Raw genomic sequence first — 17,672 nt, forward strand, 5'->3', positions numbered from 1 at the left:
TCCTAACCGAGCTACTGCATAAGCCTTTACTTGTAGGTGTGAGAAAACAAAACCCGGTACCAGTTCTCCTATTATATCATTCCGTTGAGTGATACTCGATACATCCTCAATCTTCAGAAAAGATAACTTTGGTATTGTTTTCTCATTTTCCTACTCACCACCATTTGGTTATGATGGATAGGCCAAGTTCTTCGGCGAACCCACTCTTCAAGGATAAAGATGACGATGAACGCAACTACGTCACCAAAATTCACTTCTTCGTCGCCCAACGAGCTCTCCATTAAGAAAGTGAAGTTTTAAGCGGTCGCATCGAGCAACTCGCCACCGACCTACGCCAATCCGAAGCAAGACACTGGGACTATCTTGATGCCAAGCTCAACACTCAAATGGAGGAATTTCGCAACATGATCGTTAGCCGCGCATCCTTCACAACTTCTTCGTCAAGACGGCGCCAATCAAGTCGACACTCTTCGGCCTACTCTTCTTCCGATGCAAGCCCTCCTCGAGCCGGGCACGATGGCCTCCCTGGTCTGTGTGGCTCACACCGGAGGAGCACTTGGTGGTGGTGTTGTGGTATCTGAATCCAAATATCAAAGCCAGTCACAACAAATGGAATGGACCAAACACAACTGCTTGGAGTGGAAATCATGGCATTTTATTTTATTTTTGTTCTTGTTGTTGATGAAATAAAATGCAATTGTACTCACATGTGAAGATCGAGGAATCGGGGGAAAATGACGACATGTGCATGAGTGCATCACAACTTGAGAGCCACAGTTTAACATGTGAGAGAAAATGTGTCAACAACCCTAAAAAGGAGAAATGTGCCAACATGAGACACAATCAACTAGTATAACAGTGTCCCGCTGTGCTTTCCTTTTTCACAATGTGAGCAGTTAAATTTATTTTCTCCTTTTATCATTTTTTACAACAAAAAGGAATGACCACACAAGAGAAAACCCATCTACAATAGGTAGGTTGCGCCAGTCAGCTTATTTTATGGTACAAACGAGATTAGCTAATGAGACTGCTCTTGTTAAAAAAGCGGTTGCGAAACAAGATGAGAGTTGGCAAAAAAAGTAAGAAGTTGTTGTCCATAAGAGTGCATTATGAAATTCATTCTTTTACCTTGAGTTTTCTCCTGCCAATGTATTAAGAAATCCATAAGGTTGGCTTATTCTCCCACTGTAGGTTTGCTTCACTACCCCTACCCCCCATAAAGATTTACGGTATTCCATATCGATTAGTGGCCGACATAAGGGTAGTATAGTCTTTTTGTTTAAGCATTCCGTTTATCTCTCCATTTCTCTCTTCTAATCTCTCGTTTTCTCCTTCTCCTTCGGCACAACAGCAACAAATCACCATGGATTCTTCCACCACTAAAGTTGCTCACACAAATCTACTGATTCTAGCCCTCTCTTAATATCGAGAATGGTTCTTAATCTTTGATTCCTTCTTTACTAATTTCTAATTTGTGTGGGCATCCACTTTTCTTGTCTTTTGTAATTCCCAATGCCACTGCTAGAGGAACATGTTATTTTATTAGAAAAGGAAAATGTTTTGACAACTCACAATAGATAGGATTGTTGCTTCAACCATGTTAAAATTCTCTTGCAATAGCTCGACGGGTCTTGACCCTTTAGTGTGGTGCCCTACATGACATTTGACACTTTTTCTGCGGGGGACTTGTCACACTTTGACCTTACCACTATTCGTGGAAGGTGAGCCTACTCTGATAAAAATAGATGTATCTAGAACTAAAATGCATCTAGATACATCCATTCCTCCGACAAGTATTTCCGGATAGAAGGAGTATGTTTTAAGACCCATACACTTTTTTAAGGGGGGAGGGAGTTGGACAGGAACAAACCTTGTATAATAACACACTAAAACGTATATGAAGATATTTTTGCTAGACAATAAGTCTTGAAGATCGCAGTCGAGATATTTAAGGATATCAAAACAAACACACACACACACACACATGATTATTCATGGAAGTGTCACAAATTGATCCACAAAATGCATGCCACGTTGATTTCACTCACATTTAAAGGGTTTTCGTTTGGTTTAAATATATTTTTAAATTGCAACCTCTCAAAATAGAAAAAATTACATAAGGTTTGCTATAAATATAGTTTTAGCACATGTATATTTCTAGTTTTTGTTAATAATAAAACATTAAAATGATACTATATAAATAGATGTATCCTAATATTTAGTAGTATTGTTACATGGAAAAATATGCCAACTAAGAATGAAAAATATACCAGTAAGATCATAGGTTGATAATAAATTGTAAGAAAATATAAAAGTTTAGTATAAATAATATTTATTTTAGCTCCCTCCTTCTCACAATCGATAGTCTCCTTTGAGAACATGTTTTTTAGGTTAGATTTTTTGATGTGTGTTACTTAAATTCTCAATATGACGTAGTTTCCGCACTAAGTTGTTGTTGATGGGTGGAAGTTGAAGGTTGCTGCTGCCTAGGGAAGAATCTTGGAAGTGGGGGGCTTGGTGCTTTCGCTGCATCGGAATAACCTAGGTAGGACTTATTGCTGCTGCATCATTTGAGGATGTGAAGCATGTATTATTTCAAATGTTCCCTAGAAAAAACAATAGGGTTGGATCCCCCCCCCCCCCGCCAACACATATATTACAAAAATCTAGGAAATATGCCATGAGGAAGTTAAAAATGTTATATTGTGGGTCCTCAATCGGGAGGAATCACGAGAAGGTTTAAAAATGTTCATTGTTCTTATTCGCTAGGCCTCAAAACCAATCCTTTTCCACTCAACTTTGACGTATTAGCTTGTGCAACATGATATATAAAATTGGCTCGAAGGTACTTCAATGTATTAGCTTGTGCAACATGATATATGAAACTTTCATGAAGATCCTTGGACAAAATAAACTTGATCCCTTGTACTAGTTCTGCGATATGATGATATAATATGTGACTCATATTGATGAGTAATTATGCTTTAGTAAGAATATTGGTGTTAAGGTTTGTGATTCCCTATGCAAGCACGAAAGTCAATAGTTATGCAATGAAATTAGATCCTACTTGTGATGCATTATTCGGTGTTAGTTATGTTTAATGCTCGCTTATGAGATTTTTCGTTTCTTAGTTGGATGCTTCTCAATCTTTTGCTAGCCTTCATTTGCACTAAGTATGATCACTACTTGTACATCCAAAATCCTTAAACCAGTTTTGCCATATGAGTCCACTATACCTACCTATATGCGGTATTCTTTTGCCATTCTAAGCAAATTTGTATGTGCCATCTCTAAATTTTCAAAATAAATTTCTCTTGTGTGTGCTCGTACCGCTCATGAAATGGTAGGGGGTGGCTGATATTTTTCCATGCTAGATGTGGTATTCTCAAGATGAGTATTTATTCACTTGTCATTGCACGAGAGTACGTTAAAGGTATTAGGGATGCCCAGTCCCAAAATAAAAAAAAATGAATTTAGTTTATGTTGTCAAATAATAAATTCCTTGAAAAGTGTTGGTATGGACGGCACCCGTGGATTCGGTTAGCCATGGGAATGTGAAAGTATGGTGGAAAAAGGAATAAACTTTATTTTCTGTTTGGGAACCGCCTACGATATATCTAGCATGAAAAGTATTGGGAACTACTCGATCATTTTCGTTGACAGGAAAGGCATGCCACCCAAAATGTTTTTATCTATATCTTTTTTGCTTTGAGCTCTGGCACCTCTACAAATCCCTACTTCCCTCCGCGAAGGGCCTTTGTATTTACTTTATGCAATTTTTATTTTTATTTGAGTCTTCATCTTCTCTTATAAAGCACCAAGGGGCACTATGATCGTACTTGAGCATTGGGTGTAGCTAATATGCGAGTGTGTTTCATGAATGGATCAATGATAGAGCATAATGGGCTAGGGATAACTTGCTTTAGTGTTGATATTTTGAAAGACATGGTTGCTTGTTGATATGCTTGAGTATTGAAATCTTTATGTCAAAACTAGACTATTGCTTTGAATCATATAAAAGTCCAAATGCCCATGCTACAAAGAAAAGAATATGTGATGAACATGTTAGGCAGCATTCCACATCAAATATTCTGTTTTTATCATTTACCTACTCGAGGACGAGCAGGAATTAAGCTTGGGAATGCTGATACGTCTCCAACGTATCTATAATTTTTTATTGTTCCATGCTGTTATATTATCATTCTTGGATATTTTACAATCATTTTATAGCAACTTTATATCATATTTTGGGACTAACCTATTGACATAGTGTCCAGTGCCAGTTGCTGTTTTTTGCTTATACTTCGCAGAAAATCAATACCAAACGGAGTCCAAACGCAGCGAAACTTTTTGGAGATTTTTTCTGGACCAGAAGACACCTGTTGGGCCAAAGAAGTACCAGAGGGGGGCTCCGAGGGGAGAACAACCCACCAGGGCGCGCCTGGGGGCCCAGGCGCACCCAGGTGGGTTGTGCCAACCTCGGTGGCCTCCTGCATCGCCTCTTCGCTCTATAAATACCCCAATATTCCAGAAACCCTAGGGGAGTCGACGAAAATCAATTCCATCCGCCCCAAGTTCCAGAACCACCAGATCCAATCTAGACACCATCATAGAGGGGTTCATCATCCTCTTGGTGCCTCTCCGATGATGCGTGAGTAGTTCATTGTAGACCTATGGGTCCGTAGTTAGTAGCTAGATGGCTTCCTCTCTCTCTCTCTCTCTCTCTCTCTCTCTTGATTATCAATACAATGGTCTCTTGGAGATCTATTTGATGTAACTCTTTTTGCGATGTGTTTGTTGGGATCCGATGAACTTTGAGTTTATGATCAGATCTATATTTTTATCCATGAAAGTTATTTGAGTTTCTTTTGATCTCTTATATGCATGATTACTTATAGCCTCGTATTTCTTCTTTGAATCTTTGGTTTAGTTAGGCAAACTAGATCAATTTTTCTTTCCATGGGAAGAGGTACTTTGTGATGGGTTCGATCTTACGGTGCTTGATCCCAGTGACAGAAGGGGAACCGACACGTATGCATTGTTGCTATTAAGGATAACAAGATGGGGTCTATTTCTACATAAATAGATCTTGTCTACATCATGTCATCGTTCTTATTGCATTACTCCGTTTTCCATGAACTTAATACACTAGATACATGCTGGATAGCGGTCGATGTGTGGAGTAACAGTAGTAGATGCTTGCAGGAGTCGGTCTACTAATCTTGGATGTGATGCCTATATAATGATCATTGCCTGGATATCGTCATGATTATTTGAAGTTCTATCAATTGCCCAACAATAATTTGTTTACCCGCCATATGCTATTTTTCTCGAGAGAAGCCACTAGTGAAATCTACGGCCCCCGGGTCTCTTCTTTATCATATTTGCCTTTGAGATATATTTTTATTCGCGTTTATTTTCGGATCTATTAATCCAAAAACCCAAAAATACCTTGCTGCAATTTATTGTTATTTATTTTATCTCGCGTTCCTGCGAGATCTATTTATCCAATCTACTACAATTTTTACATATCCTTTACCCGGGAGGGATTGACAACCCCTCTTTTACGTTGGGTTGCAAGTATTTGTTCTTTGTGTGCAGGTGCCATTCATGTAGTGTTGCGTGATTCTCCTAATGGTTCTATAACCTTGGTCTCATCACTGAGGGAAATACCTACCGTCGCTGTGCTGCATCATCCCTTCCTCTTTGGGGAAATACCGACGTAGTTCAAGCCGCATCACATTACACCCCGTTGGTGTTTGAGATTTTGGGTCGCGGTGCACCGTGTCCTAAGGTGTTTCGGCTACTTAGGGACGGTTCGACTTTGACATCACCGCCACTCATCATTGCCTCAGAGTCCACATCAACATCGACCGTTTCATCTTCATACTAACCGTAAGCATGGGCGGTAACCTCACCTTGACATTACATTGATAGCCTCGAGCCATTTTGCGTCACTTACCAATTGAGACTAGCGAGTTGAAAGTTGCCGGGCCACGCTATTTATGCACCTTTAGTGATATGCCTATCCCGCATAGCTACATTTAGCGTGCAATCATCTTGCTATCATAATTGTGCCATAAGTCTATCCCGTGCATATCATACTTGTTGTCTCATATTCCGGCTCGCGCATCAAGCATCGTGGCATAGTGAAAAAAAAACTTTTAAGCAAAAGAAAGGAGAAACAAAGAGCTTGTAAGCCATAGCATTGAGCCATTTTGCATAGTTCCATCATCTTGGTCAATTCATACATAAGCATACTTGGGATTGTAGACGACACGTTTCCCTCATAGGTTGGTGCACAAGCATATCTAGCCCATTTGAGCAATCGAGCTAGCGTCTCTCTAGTATCCGTACAACAAGAGCATTTTCCGAGGTTCCACATTTTGAGCTCATTCATTCGTTGTGTGGATCCCACTTATCTTCCGTGTGTGAGTTCCTAGTGATACCTTGTGGGTTTGGTCTATTTGTCTTACTTGCGATTTGTGCATTGCTACCTCTTGAGCACTGCGTTGGTTTTCCTTGAAGAGGAAAGGGTGATGCAGCAAAGTAGCGTAAGTATTTCCCTCAGTTTTTGAGAACCAAGGTATCAATCCAGTAGGAGGCCACGCATGAGTCCTCGCACCTACACAAACAAATAAATCCTCACAACCAACGCAATAAAGGACTTGTCAATCCCTTCACGGTCACTTACGAGAGTGAGATCTGATAGATATGATAGGATAATATTTTTGGTATTTTTATGATAAAGATGCAAAGTAAAGAAAGTACTTTCGGTACTAGGATCAGTCGGATCGTGAAGACATATGACTAGATCAACCGCGTTGTCATAACGCTTCTGCTTACGGTCTACGAGGGTACGTAGACAACACTCTCCCCTCTGTTGTTATGCATCACCTAGATAGATCTTGCGTGTGCGTAGGAATTTTTTTGAAATTACTGTGTTCCCCAACACGAAGCACGTCGGTAGAACCAGTCTCATGAACGCGGTCATGTAATGTTGGTCTGGGCCGCTTCATCCAACAATACTGATAACCCACAAGTATAGGGGATCGCAACAATTTTTGAGGGTAGAGTATTCAACCCAAATTTATTGATTCCACACAAGGGGAGCCAAAGAATATTCTCAAGTATTAGCAACTGAGTTGTCAATTCAGCCACACCTAGATAACTTAGTATCTGAAGCAAAGTATTTAGTAGCAAAGTAATTTGATAGTAGTGGTAACGGTAACAAAAGTAACGGTAGCAAAAGTAATATTTTTGGTGTTTTGTAGTGATTGTAACAGTAGCAACGGAAAAGTAAATAAGCGAAGAACAATATGTGAAAAGCTCGTAGGCATTGGATCAGTGATGGAGAATTATGCCGGATGCGGTTCATCATGTAACAGTCATAACATAGGGTGACATAGAACTAGCTCCAATTCATCAATGTAATGTAGGCATGTATTCCGAATATAGTCATACGTGCTTATGGAAAAGAACTTGCATGACATCTTTTGTCTTACCCTCCCGTGGCAGCGGGGTCCTAATGGAAACTAAGGGATATCAAGGCCTCCTTTTAATAGAGTACCGGAACAAAGCATTAACACATAGTGAATACATGAACTCCTCAAACTATGGTCATCACCGGGAGTGGTCCCGATTATTGTCACTTCGGGGTTGCCGGATCATAACACATAGTAGGTGACTATAGACTTGCAAGATAGGATCAAGAACTCACATATATTCATGAAAACATAATAGGTTCAGATCTGAAATCATGGCACTCGGGCCCTAGTAACAAGCATTAAGCATAGCAAAGTCATAGCAGCATCAATCTCAGAACATAGTGGATACTAGGGATCAAACCCTACAAAACTAACTCGATTACATGATAGATCTCATCCAACCCATCACCGTCCAGCAAGCCTACGATGGAATTACTCACGCACGGCGGTGAGCATCATGAAATTGGTGATGGAGGATGGTTGATGATGACGACGGCGATGAATCCCCCTCTCCGGAGCCCCGGACGGACTCCAGATCAGCCCTCTCGAGAGGTTTTAGGGCTTGGCGGCGGCTCTGTATAGTAAAACGTGATGAATCCTTCTCTCTGATTTTTTTCTCCCCGAAAGTGAATATATGGAGTTGGAGTTGAGGTCGGTGGAGCGTCAGGGGGCCCATGAGGCAGGGGGCGCACCCAGGGGGCAGGCGCGCCCCCACCCTCGTGGACAGGGTGTGGGCCCCCTGACGTGGATTTTTCTTCTAGTATTTTTAATATTTTCCAAAAAGATGTTCTGTGGAGTTTCAGGTCATTCCGAGAACTTTTGTTTCTGCACATAAATAACACCATGGAAAGTCTGCTGAAAACAGCGTCAGTCCGAGTTAGTTCCATTCAAATCATGCAAGTTAGAGTCCAAAATAAGGGCAAAAGTGTTTGGAAAAGTAGATACGACGGAGACGTATCAACTCCCCCAAGCTTAAACCTTTGCTTGTCCTCAAGCAATTCAGTTGATAAACTGAAAGTGATAAAGAAAAACTTTTACAAACTCTGTTTGCTCTTGTTGTTGTAAATATGTAAAGCCAGCATTCAAGTTTTCAGCAAAGATTATGACTAACCTTATTCACAATAACTCTTAGGTCTCATGTTTACTCATATCAATGGCATAGTCAACTAGCGAGCCATAATAATAAATCTCGGATGACAACACTTTCTCAAAACAATCATGATATGATATAATAAGATGGTATCTCGCTAGCCCTTTCTGAGACCATAAAACATAAATGCAGAGCACCTTTAAAGATCAAGGACTGACTAGACATTGTAATTCATGGTAAAAGAGATCCAATCATAGTCATACCCAATATAAATTAATAGTAATGGATGCAAATGACAGCTGCGCTCTCCAGCTAGTGCTCTTTAATAAGAGGGTGATGACTCAACATAAAAGTAAATAGATGGGCCCTTCGCAGAGGGAAGCAGGGATTTGCAGAGGTGCCAGAGCTCGATTTTGAAATAGAGATAAAAAATATTTTGAGCGGCATACTTTCATTGTCAACATAACAACCAAGAGATGGCGATATCTTCCATGCTACACACATTATTGGCGATTCCCAAACAGAATGGTAAAGTTTATACTCCCCCTTCACCAACAAGCATCAATCCATGGCTTGCTCGAAACAACGAGTGCCTCCAACTAGCAACAGCCCTGGGGGAGTTTTGTTTGCAATTAATTTTGATTTAGTTTGCATAAAGCATGGGACTGGGCATCCCGGTGACCAGCGATTTTCCCGTGAGTGAGGAGCGGAGTCCACTCCTCTTGAGAATAACCCGCCTAGCATGAAAGATACGGACATCCCTAGTTGATACATGAGCGAGCATACAAAACAGAATTTCATTTGAAGGTTTAGAGTTTGGCACATACAAATTTACTTGGAACGGCAGGTAGATACCGCATATAGGAAGGTATGGTGGACCCATCTGGAATAACTTTGGGGTTTAAGGGGTTGGATGCACAAGCAGTATTCCCGCTTAGTACAAGTGAAGGCTAGCAAAAGACTGGGAAGCGACCAACTAGAGAGCGACAACAGTCATGAACATGCACTAAAATTAATAAACATTGAGTACAAGCAAGAGTAGGATATAATCCACCATGAACATAAATATCGTGAAGGCTATGTTGATTTGTTTCAACTACATGTGTGAACATGTGCCAACTCGAGTCACTTAATTCATTCAAAGGAGGATACCACCCCACTATACCACATCACAACCATTTTAATAGCATGTTGGCACGCAAGGTAAACCATTATAACTCATACCTAATCAAGCATGGCACGAGCAACTCTAATCTCTAATTGTCATTGCAAACATGTTCATTCATAATAGGCTGAATGAGGAACAATGAACTAATCATATTTACTAAAACAAGAGAGGTCGAGTTCATACCAGCTTCTCTCATCTCAGTCAGTCCATCATATATCGTCATAATTGCCTTTCACTTGCACGACCGAACGATGTGAATAATAATAAGAGTGCACGTGCATTGGACTAAGCTGGAATCTGCGAGCATTCAATAAACAGGAGAAGACAAGGCAATATGGGCTCTTGGTTAAATCAACAATAATGCATATAAGAGCCACTTCAACAATTTAATTATGGTCTTCTCCTATTGACCCCCAAAGAAAAGAAAATAAATAAAACTATTTACACGGGAAAGCTCCCAACAAGCAAAAGAAGAACGGGAAATCTTTTTGGGTTTTATTTTAATTATTACTACTACAGCAAGAAAAGTAAACTAGATAAAAGCTACACTAATTTTTTTTGGTTTTTCTTAAGGTTTATCAAACACACAAGAGGAAAGCAAGAAAAAGAAAATAAACTAGCATCGATGTTATAGTGAAAGAGTATGAGCACCGACATCTAGCAATGAGTGTGTGTGAACATGAATGTAATGTCGGTGGGAAATACGTACTCCCCCAAGTTTAGGCTTTTGGCCTAAGTTGGTTTATTGCCATGGGTGGCCTGGCACATATCCATAGTTGTAGTCGGGGTCATACTGAGATGCAGCGGCTATCGCCTCCTGAGCTGCAGCGTGGCGGCGAGCTGCCTTCGCCCTCCTCTCGTACTCATCTGCCTCCTCTCTGGTAATAACATATCTTCCTTTTGCCTGATAATCGAAGAAGGCAGGAGCAGGGAGAGTAATACGGACAACACGACGTCTGTCAAAGATTAAGCGATACTGGAGAGGTGATTCATTCCTCTCGACAAACTGGTGGTGAACCATAGCATTAAAGTCTAGGTAAGCAGGGGGCAATTCAATATCATCATTACGTATGGTTACACCAAGAAAATCAACTAAGCGGGTTGCATAAATTCCACCGAAGAAATCTCCATTAAATCTATTATTATGCAACCTACGTGCAACAATGGCTCCCAAATTATAAGATTTGTCTCCTAACACAGCACTCCTAAGAATACTGAGGTCGGGGACACACATATGACATGCTTCATCTTTACCATTTATGCACCTACCTATGAAGAGAGCAAAATAATGTATAGCAGGAAAATGAATGCTCCCAATGGTAGCTTGTGCTATATCTCTAGATTCCCCCACAGTTGTACTAGCAAGAAAATTTCTAAATTCAGATTTGCGGGGTTCACTAGCTCTATCCCATTGTCGGAGTTTGCAAGCAGTAGTAAAATCCTCTAAGTCCATCGTATAGGATTTTTCATAAAGATCAAACAGGACAGTTGGAGAATTACGTGAAGATGAAAATTCAAACCTCCTCACAAAGGAACTAGTGAGATAGTGGTACTGAGGGCACTTTTCTTCCTCGAAGCTCACAAGATCAGCGTTACGTAAATATGCGTTAAATTCTTCCTTGATTCCCGCTCGATCCATAAAGTTTTCTGAAGGCCATTCACAGGGCCGCATTGGAGCGTCCCTTGGTGGCTCATCGTCAGCATCACGCATTGCAGGCCTGGGTCCTTGCTTCCTTGAAGAACCACCTTGGTACATTTTCCTAAGCATATTTCTTCCTCTGAAAAATTTCTGAAATTTTTAGTAACTTCAAACAAAAGTGAACCAAGCTCAACAAAATTGATAGCAACTACTCCTACAAGTGCCTAGAGGCTATATCATGCATTATAACTACTTGGAACCATATAAATTTGACATGCAAGCTCAAGAACATGGTCACCTAGGCAGCACAAATTTGCAATGAATAGAGCACTAGAACAAAAACTAATTGGACCAATGGAGGAGTCACATACCAAGGAACAATCCCCCAAGCAGTTTTGTGAGAGGTGCTTTGAGCAAGGAGATCGAAAATCGCAGCAAAATGAGCTAGAACTCGTGCTTGAGCTGGATGGTGATTTTTTGGGAGGAAGAAGAAGTGTGTCGGTGCAGGAATGAGGGGGCCACCGTGGGCCCACGAGGCAGGGGGGCACGCCCTGTAGGGGTGGGCGCGCCCTGGACCCTCGTGGCCAGGTGCTTGCTCCCCCTGCTGTGTTCTCTGTGCCAGATATTCTCAAATATTCCATAAAAAATCATATTCCATTTTTCAGGGCATTTGGAGAACTTTTATTTTTGGGGTATTTTTATATTGCACGGATAAATCAGAAAACAGACAGAAAAACACTATTTTTACTTTATTTCAACTAAATAACAGAAAGTAGAAAGAGGGTACAGAAGGTTGTGCCTTCTAGTTTCATCCATCTAATGCTCATCAAAAGGAATCCATTAACAAGGTTGATCAAGTCTTGTTAACAAACTCATTCCGAATAACATGGAACCGGAGAAATTTCGAATGACACTATGTTACCTCAACGGGGATATGCACATCCCCTATAATAAGAATATCATATTTCTTCTTGACAGTAGGAAGAGGAAATTTAAAACCTCCAAAACTAATCGATGGAATTTTTCCAATAAAATTGATACTATGAACTTGAGGTTGTTTCCTCGGAAAGTGTACCGTATGCTCATTACCATTAGCATGAAAAGTGACATATGCGTCAGTCCGGGTTAGTTCCATTCAAATCATGCAAGTTAGAGTCCAAAACAAGGGCAAAAGTGTTTGGAAAAGTAGATACGGCGGAGACGTATCAAATATCGCTGAATCAAAGTATGACATGCTGGTAAGTACTATGACTATTATCGCCCACAACTCTTTGTGTTCTACTCATGCATATATCATCTACGCATAGACCTAGCTCGGATGCCACTGTTGGGGAACGCAGTAATTTCAAAAAATTTCCTCCGATCACGCAAGATCTATCTAGGTGATGCATAGCAACGAGAGGGGAGAGTGTTGTCTACGTACCCTCGTAGACCGAAAGCGGAAGCATTATGACAACGCGGTTGATGTAGTTGTACATCTTCACGATCCTAGCACCGAAGGTACGGCACCTCCGCGATCTGCACACGTTCAGCTCGGTGACGTCCCACGAACTCTAGATCCAGCTGAGGTCGAGGGAGTGTTTCGTCAGCACGACGGCGTGATGACGGTGATGATGAAGTTACCGACGCAGGGCTTCGCCTAAGCACTACAACGATATGACCGAGGTGGAAATCTGTGGGGGGGCACCGCACACGGCTAAACAATCAACTTGTGTCTCTATGGGGTGCCCCCTCCCCCGTATATAAAAGAGTGGAGGAGGGGAGGGCCGGCCCTCTCATGGCGCGCCCAAGGGGGGAGTCCTACTCCCAGTAGGAGTAGGTTTCCCCCCTTCCCTAGTTGGAGTAGGAGAAGAAGGAAGAGGGAGAGGGAGAGAAGGAAAGGGGGGGGGGGGGTCGGCCCCTCTCCCAATTCGGATTGGGCTTGTGGGGGGCGTGCCCCCACCTTGGCCGCCGCCTCCTCTCTTCCACCTTGGCACATTAAGGCCCATTAACTCCTCGGGGGGTTCCGGTAACCTCCCGGTACTCCGAAAAAATGCCCGAACCACCCGGAACCTTTCCGACCAAGGGCGGGCCCACCTCAATTCAAGGGTATTCAGTTGAATACCCATTAATTTTGCCAAAATATATATATATAATGTATATACTGCGTATATATAAGGAAAAACGAAACTGTACAGTCAAACTTGCTAGTTAAGTATTTCAGCCCAAAACTCCACGACTCCGCGACTTGGCCCATTGGCCCAAGTGGCTGTAGCGCGCGCACGCATGCAGACCATCGATCTGTCGACCATCGGCCCTCAAAAAAATCTATCGATCAGGTCAGACGGAGACGAACTGACACCTTGCCCTGTTCTCTCCCCACGCGAGCGGCGAGCCGCCAGGAGGCCACGGCGGTTGCCATCGCCTGCTCGGCGATTGGACGTGCGAACGGCGGCCCGGACGGCGCGACGAATTCATCCCCCGCTTACCCTCGTTCTGATCCAGCAGCGGGCAGCAGCCAGCAGGCATTGGTTCAGTTTCAAAGGCACAACCCACAGATTCAGGTATAATTGCTAATTAGATATATTAATCCTTCACTTCTGAAATTGGGAGCTCTCTTCTCATGCCAATTCAGTCCAACTGAATAATATATCGCTGCAGGCAGGAGCAGAATTTTCTTCTCGTGCTGTTAAGGAGGATGCACTACAGTACATACAAACAAAAGTAAGTTAGTTTGAACACTTCTCTGCCTATTTAATTATAGTGAAATTAGAACTTGTTTGCAGTCGATTGTGAATTATTTAGACATGAGAATTTGCAATTTCCCATTTAAATTTGTAATGTGGGAATGTTTATAAATTTTGATTTTGCTACAGTGAACATTATCTATAAAGAATAGTACTCCTGTAATTTGTAAGGTTTCTTATCCTTTTCTATTTTCTATCCCCTATATATCTTAGATTTTGCCACAATATGTTGAACAATTACTTTTATATGTTGACCAATACAAGTTATGATCAATTTTGATGAATATAAAATATTATGAAATATCTTTTATATAGTTTAGAACTAGTACAATATACTATGTACTATAATCGGTTATACACGCCAAAAGGAAGGCTATAGGCTTTCAAAAAGAAATTCAAAATTTGAATACACAGTCTTCAATTCCTAGGCCAGCCCCTGTTTCCGATGTCCAAACATAGCCTTCCAATATATCAGTCTTTATGTCTCGACCATTTTGAGACTCCTCGTCATGTCCATGATCACATCCGGGACTCTGAACTACCTTCGGTACATCAAAACACATAAACTCATAATACTGATCGTCACCAAACATTAAGCGTGCGGACCCTACGGGTTCGAGAACTATGGAGACATGACCGAGACTCACGTCCGGTCAATAACCAATAGAGGAACCTCGATGCTCATATTGGTTCCTACATATTCTACGAAGATCTTTGTCGGTCAAACCTTTGTCATCGGTATGTTACTTGCCCGAGATTCGATTGTCGGTATCTCAATACCTAGTTCAATCTCGTTACCGGCAAGTCTCTTTACTCGTTCCGTAATGCATCATCCCGCAACTAACTCATTAGTCACATTGCTTGCAAGGCTTATAGTGATGTGCATTACCGAGAGGGCCCAGAGATACCTCTCCGTAACACGGAGTGACAAATCATAATCTCGATCTATGCCAACCCAACAAACACCATCGGAGACACCTGTAGAGCATCTTTATAATCACCCAGTTACGTTGTGACGTTTGATAGCACACTAAGTGTTCCTCCGGTATTCGGGAGTTGCATAATCTCATAGTCATAGAAACATGTATAAGTCATGAAGAAAGAAATAGCAATAAACTAAACGATCATAGTGCTAAGCTAACGGATGGGTCAAGTCAACCACATCATTCTCTAATAATGTCATCCCGTTCATCAAATGAAAACACATGTATATGGCTAGAAAACTTAACCATCTTTGATTAACGAGCTAGTCAATGTAGAGGCATACTAGTGACACTCTGTTTGTCTATGTATTCACACACGTACTAAGTTTCCGGTTAATACAATTCTAGCATGAATAATAAACATTTATCATGATATAAGGAAATATAAATAACAACTTTATTATTGCCTCTAGGGCATATTTCCTTCAGGACCAGACAACACTGCCGGTGGAGTGAGTCTGAGGAGGATACTGGAGTTCGCTCTTCATCCCGTGCTGTAGAGGAGTGTGAGGAGGAGGAACATGACTGGTGATGCCTTGGAGTTCTACTACCACCTGTGTTGTAGGTGTCCTCTCTGCCTTTTTTGTGTCTCGATGCCAAAGGGGGAGAGAGTGTAGGATTTGCGAGTCTTGTGTCGCTTTGCTTTTGTTTGTTGGTTTGTGGTTGTGTTCGTGTGAGACCAGGAGACTATCATATGGTGTGAGACATATACCCTCAAGCTTACCTTATTGTCTAGTATGTTTAGTAGATTGTGAGCTTATGCTATCTTGTGCCCTTGACTTCATGCTCACTTACTTTACCTTGCCTCCATGCTTATTGTCACTTATATTGCTGCAAGTTTTACCTTGCCTCCATGCTTATCTTATTGTCTAGTATGTTTAGTAGATTGTGAGCTTTTGCTATCTTGTGCCCTTGACTTCATGCTCACTTACTTTACCTTGCCTCCATGCTTATTGTCACTTATATTGTTGCAAGTTTTGCCTTGTCTATAAAATATAGGGGGAATGTTGATCCTAGTATATGTGCCGTGCAGTCCAAAGCATATCTATAGAGTGCACACATCTAAGGGGAGCCTGTCTATATTTTATAGATGTTGGGTTTGCTTATGTTCATTTTATTTCCTTATGTGCAAATCCAGTATTGTCATCAATCCACCAAAAAGGGGGAGTTGTAAGGGCATATTTCTCCATATGTGGTTTTGGTGATTGATGACAATGAATTTGCGGACTAATCATGTGCATTGAGCATTTCAAAGATCTCATGTCTAGGTACAAGATGATTCGGTGCCCCTCAGAGCCTATCGAAGACGGCGGTTTTCTACGTTTCTTTTCGGTGGATTCGAGTCGTAAGAAAGCCGTACTATTAAGAGGGGGTCCGCTTCGGAAAGGTTAGGGTGGAATCAACATGTACACATCTGTTCCTTTGCACCACCTTTCCTTTGCTTCTTTGGAGCACCGGTCGTTTACCCTTGTCTCTGCGAAATGAAGGCTTCCAAATGCTTAGTGTCTGTGGCATGCGGTAGTACGGCTCAAGGGAGCAGTAGTACCACAGGACCTTGCGGTAGTACCACTCAAGGGAGCGGTAGTACCGCAGGGTCCAGTGGTAGTACCGCTCCTGGTGAGCGGTAGTACCACTAGCTCTGGCCCTGACACTAGCGCGTGCGGAAGTAGGTGCAGAAGTAATTTTTTTACTTCCGCCCCCACGCGGTAGTACCGCTCCCTGCGACCGGTAGTACTGTGCCGGATTTTCGCACAGTCCTAAACTCAGCGGAAGTAGCCACAGACGTAAATTATTTAGTCCGTGCCTTTCCAGCCCAGTTGAGCCCGGCCTTGCGGTAGTACCGCAAGGGTGCGCGGCAGTACTGCTCCGACGGTTCTACCGCTCGTTGCTATACGCAACAGGGCCTCGTCTGGTCTCTGTCGTGCGAGCGGTGCTACCGCAACTTCAAGCGGTAGTACCACAACCCCTTGCGGTAGTACCGCGAGCGTATGCGGTAGTACCGCGTGTCGCGGGCTGAGTGGGTGGGTAACGGTTGGATCTTTTCACCCACTATATAAAGGGGGTCTTCTTCCCCAAGAAGACTACCTCTTCCCTCCCCAAAGCTCCATTGTTGCTCAAAGCTCCATTTTCACCCGAGCTCTCTCCCTAGCCAATCAAACTTGTTGATTTTCTAGGGATTGGTTGAGAAGGCCCCGATCTACACTTCCACCAAGAGAAATTGATTCCCCCCGACTAATCCCTTGCGGATCTTGTTACTCTTGGGTGTTTGAGCACCCTAGACGGTTGAGGTCACCGCGGAGCCATATTCCATTATGGTGAAGCTTCGTGGTGTCGTTGGGAGCCTCCGATTAAGTTGTGGAGATTGCCCCAACCTTGTTTGTAAAGGTTCGGTCGCCGCCTCCAAGGGCACCAATAGTGGAATCACGGCATCTCACATTGTGTGAGGGCGTGAGGAGAATATGATGGCCCTAGTGGCCTCTTGGGGAGCATTGTGCCTCCACACCGCTCTAACGGAGACATACTTCCTCTCAAAGGGAAGGAACTTCGGTAACACATCCTCATCTCCACTGGCTCCACTC

At 42.3% G+C, this 17,672-nt stretch overlaps 1 long non-coding RNA gene across 2 annotated transcripts; it reads left to right on the forward strand.

The window, feature by feature from the left end:
- Positions 1 to 13,714: 13,714 nt before the first annotated feature.
- LOC123048573 (uncharacterized) lies at positions 13,715 to 15,792 on the forward strand. 2 transcript variants are annotated; one of them, XR_006423320.1, is made up of 3 exons: positions 13,715 to 13,927; positions 13,999 to 14,087; positions 15,507 to 15,792. It is a non-coding gene; the product is annotated as an uncharacterized lncRNA (long non-coding RNA). The 2 variants fall into 2 exon arrangements; XR_006423321.1 differs by having other exon boundaries at positions 14,025 to 14,087.
- The last annotated feature ends 1,880 nt before the right edge of the window (positions 15,793 to 17,672 follow it).

The sequence above is a fragment of the Triticum aestivum genome, chromosome 2D (genome assembly GCF_018294505.1).
Source record: "Triticum aestivum cultivar Chinese Spring chromosome 2D, IWGSC CS RefSeq v2.1, whole genome shotgun sequence".
NCBI classification, from domain to species: domain Eukaryota; kingdom Viridiplantae; phylum Streptophyta; class Magnoliopsida; order Poales; family Poaceae; genus Triticum; species Triticum aestivum.